We start from the raw sequence: 4,731 nt of genomic DNA on the forward strand, positions 1-4,731 counted from the left end.
GGCTTTCTATGTGTAGGACATCTTTAAGAATCTTTTGTAGGGCTGGTTTGGTGGAGATGTATTGTTTCAATTTTTCTTTGCTATGAAAGGTTTTTATTTGGCCTTCAGTTATGAAGGAGAGTTTAGCTGGGTACAGTATTCTGGGTTGATAGTTGTTTTTTTTAGGGCATGGCATACATCATTCCAGGCTCTTCTTGCTTTGATTGTCTCTGCTGAGAACTCTGAGGTGATTCTAATTGGTTTCCCTTTATAGGTGATTCCCCTTTTCTCCCTGACAGCTTTAAGGATCTTTTCCTTGTTCTGAGTTGATCCTGTGTGGATTATAATGTGATGGTGGGATGTCCTATTCTGATCTGGTCTATTTGGGGTTCTAAAGGCTTCTTGTATCTGAATAGGCCTATCTTTTTGCATGTTTGGGAAGTTCTCTGCTAGGATCCTGTTAAACAAATTTCCTAGACCATTAACTTCTGTTTCTAGGTGCTCCTCTACACATATTATCCTTAAGTTAGGACTTCTGATGGTGTCTTCCAGGTGTTGAATAGATCTATCATATTTCTTGGACTTTTCTTGGATGGTTGTATGTTCTTTCTCTATAATATCTAGGCTGTCTTCAATCCCTGAGATTCGATCTTCTGCATGGTCTAACCTGCTGTCAAGACTCTCTACTTTGTTTTTTATCTCTTTTCCTTCTAATTGGTCAGCTTTGATGGCTTCAAGTTCTTTGTTGAAGCTCTGGTTTAGGTCTTGTATGAATCTCTTTACTTCCTTAATTTGGTGTTCAGTGTTTGTCCTCAAATCACTTAGTTGATTGGATATGGTTTCTTTGGACTCCCATTCCTTCTGTTGGGTTCCATTCAGCTTTCCCTTTGTGGTCTCCCTGACTTCCTTCAGCTCCTTGTTAATGGATTCTATGGATGCCTTTACTGATCTTTATGTGTTCTCTACCTGGTCTCTCAATTCCTGTATTACTCTTTGTTTAGCTTCCTCACGTTCGTGGGATTCCTGCAGTTCTCTTTGAGTGTTCTCAGCTTGCTCACGCCATTCCTCCCTTTCCCTTTGAGTATTCTCAAGTTGTTCACGCAAATCCTGTATCAGTTTTTGAGTAGCTTCCTCACGCTTATGATATTCCTGTATAAACTTCTGGGATGCCTCCTCTCTCTCCCTGTCACGCTCATACAGAGTCATTTGTAAGTTTTCAAACTTCTCATTTATCATGTTTGCCACCAGTGTTTGTAGAGCTATTTGGGAACTCTCCTCTGGATTGTTCATTATCTGATCTGACCCCTGATTATCAAGATTGGGAATTGAGATACCCGAATTTGCCATTTTTCTTGTGTTTTTCCGGCTTATTCTGGCATTTGAGATGAAGATAGCACCAGTTTTGTGCTAGAACACTATCTTAAGGCAACCATCAACACCACTTCCAGCTTTTTGGGGTGTTTAATTGGAGATAAAGAGTTCTCACGGGCTTTGCTGCAAAGTGGCATCCAATTGCATCCTCAGATTTCAGTCTCCTGAAGGGAGAGGATGACAGGAATCGAAAAGTTTGTTTGGCTGGGTGCCAATAGCTCATGGCTCTCATCCCAGCTACTCAGGAGGTGAGATCTGAGGATCACGGGTCAAAGCCAGCCTGGTCAGGAAAGACCCTGACACTCTTACCCAAAGGAAAGGCTAGAAAACCAGAAGCTGTGGTGTGGCTCAAGCAATTGAGTGCTTGCCTTAAGCTGAAGAGCTCAGGGACAGCACCCAGGCCCAGAGTTCAAGTCCCACAACATAAAAAAAAAGAAAGTAAGACATCTTTGCCTTCAAATGGTGGTGGAGGTGTGGGGTTGTGGGGAGGATGCTGTGTTTGGGAGACTAAGTGCTGGCCTCACTGTACAGATATTTGTAAGAATTCCCCATGTTTGCCCCAGTTTAAAGCCACAGCTTCAAGAGGACATGTCCTGTGACAGGCAGGGAGTGGGCGAAGGGGTGCAGGTGTGAGATTGTTGTGTCTTTATTTTCTCCTTTGAAGGATAGATTTGGATGCTGGGTATCAAAATCTGAAGTGAAGGGTTGCAAAAAGTTTGGGGCCTGACGATATGGATTTCCTCTCTGTATATGAAGGTGGCTGAAGCCGGAAGCCACCCGTAGCTCACAACTCTCATCCTAGCTACTCAGAAGGCTGAGATGTGAGGACCGTGGTTACAAGTCAGCTTGGGCAGAAGAGTCTGTGAGAATTGATGATAGACCACTAGAGAACAGGAAGTGTTGCTTTGGGTCCAGTGGGAAATTGCTCACCTTCAGCTGAATTGCTGAGGGACAGCACCTTGGCCCAGAGTTCAAACCCCTTGACCAACAACAAATAAAGAGGTGACTAAGTATTCCACTTAACAGTGTGTATGATAGGACATGCGATGCTGGTCTATGATACATTCCAGATATGTGTGAGGCTCAACGTTTTGTCTACAGTGGGTCTGATGTCAGTCCTGCCATCTTTTAAGGGGTGGGATCTGATCCTGATTGAGGGAGTTCATGTTTCTGTTCTTAGGGACTGCTGAATCCTTGGAATATCCTCTGTGTGTGTGTGTGTGTGTGTGTGTGTGTGTGTGTGTGTGTGTGTGTGTGTGTGTGTGTGTGTGTGTCTGTCTGTCTGTCTGTCTGTCTGTCTGTCTGTCACTCTGACTGTCTGTGTCTGTTTCTGTGTGTGTTTGGAGGTACAAGAACTGGGCCTTGAACTCAAGTCCTAGGTGCTGTCCCTCAAAGTAACAGCTCTGACAATTGAACCACAGCTCCACCTGTGACTATTTGGTGTTTCAGTGTAGACAGGAGCCTCACAAACTTTCCTGTGTGGCTGGATTTGTACAGTGATCCTTAGATCTCAGCCTCCTGAATAACTAGGATGACAGACAGGAGCCACCCGTGATGGCTCTGTGTGTGCGTGTTGTGTGTGTGTGTGTGTGTGTGTGTGTGTGTGTGTGTGTGTGTGTGTAGAAGTTGGTTGTTACAAGGAGTTACCCTTTGGTAACTTCTAACCGCTGTCTATGGGGGGGGTGCATGGACTTTGTGGCTGAAGTCTGGGGGCCTGGAAGGCTGAGACATTTGAAGGGGACTCAGTACCTTTAAATTATAAGAGCAAGGGATCTTTGTGACCTTGGAACTGTCTACTCCCTTGGGCCTGGTTGGTGGCAGAGGGAGCACCGGAGGACCTGGGGTGGGGTCCTTATGGGTTGGCTCCCCATGTGGACAGAGTGCATGATCAGCACTTAAGGTTGTGAGCCCTGTTATTATGGACCTTTTTGGCATGGTTCAGACTCTGGGTCATCTCATCATATCATCTGATGGGCAAGGCCAACCCTACTTTAAATCTTGACCTGTGATCTTCAGATCTCAGCATCCAGAGTAGGTAGGATTATAGGCATGAGCCTCTGGCACCGGGTCTCAGATTCTTTTTGGTATATTAGTGTTTGAACTCAAGAGCTTAGGCTTTCCAGTCCGGTCTTCTTCCAAGGGAGCCAAACCTTTCTCTCTTGTGCATTTCTGAGATAGAGACTTCATATATTCTCAGGCTTGGCTGGATCATGGTCCTCCTGTGACAGGCATGTGCCACCATGTCTGGTCTTCTGTAGTTGGGATGGTAGATATGTATCACCATGCTCAGTCATCGGTTTAGATGACTGCCCCAAACTCTTAGTCCACAGCAGCCGATTTTTGACCACAGTTTTTTGAAGCTCGGGGTTCTGCTTGGAACCATTGGTCCTCAGTATCCTCACAGGACAGTTGTGAAGAAACAAGGGATCAAAACAAGGGGAACCCTGGGGCAGGTCCAGGTATAGAGGGAACGGTCATCAGATAAGTTTCATGGCAATTCTATGAGCATATAGTAAGAAGATACCTGGAAAGGACTAAGAAGGGGCCTGTTATTTATCATGCCACAGGTATGGGATTATGAAACAAAACATGGCTCTCTTTAATCCTTACCCTATCCCCATGAGGAAGGGGATACTTCACTGTTCAGCTTTGCAGCTGGGGAAAACGAGACATGGAAAAGCTGGGTGACCTACTCATGACCCCCAGGTGACAGGAAGCTTGGCCTGACTTCTCTGCCATGCTCCCTAGGACAATGGGTGCTATTCAGTCCATTTCTTGGGGTGGGAAGTCCACTTATTGTCAGTCGTGAGGCTTGACCTCTGGGCCTGGGCAATGTCCACAAGCTACTGAGATGAAATTTAGGGCTCTACCACTTGAGCCATATCTCCACTTCTGGTTTTCTGGTGGTTCTTTGGAGATAAGCATCTCAAAGACGTTCCTGCCTGGGCTGGCTATGAACCATGATCCTCATATCTCAATGTGTAGTTACCATTGTAGGCCTGTGTCATTGGCAGCCGACTTAAGTGTAATTCTCTCTCTCTCTATCTCTCTCTCTTTCTGTCTCTGTCATTGTCTCTCTCTCTGGAGGTAGGCTGTGTGTCAGGATCATTCTCGCTTGGACAGTGGAACTAGCTCTCTTAGGTAAGCCCCTCTGTGCCCAGAGAAGACTGTAATGGTTACTCATTGTCAGTCTGTCTGGTGAGTCCTTTTCCACTACCCTCATCTAAGACCGTTAAAGGAAAGTGGATAAGGAGGCATTACATTGTCCAACTGCACAGCCCTGTCCCGAGTCTCTGATCCTCACTGCCACCTATGTGGCCAGACCCTGATTATAAGAAACTCAATTCACTCTATGTCTTCTTCTTGTTGCTGCAGTGTGTT

The sequence above is a fragment of the Dipodomys merriami genome, unplaced genomic scaffold (genome assembly GCF_024711535.1).
Source record: "Dipodomys merriami isolate MVZ:Mamm:240054 unplaced genomic scaffold, mDipMer1.0.p SCAF_790, whole genome shotgun sequence".
Taxonomy (NCBI): domain Eukaryota; kingdom Metazoa; phylum Chordata; class Mammalia; order Rodentia; family Heteromyidae; genus Dipodomys; species Dipodomys merriami.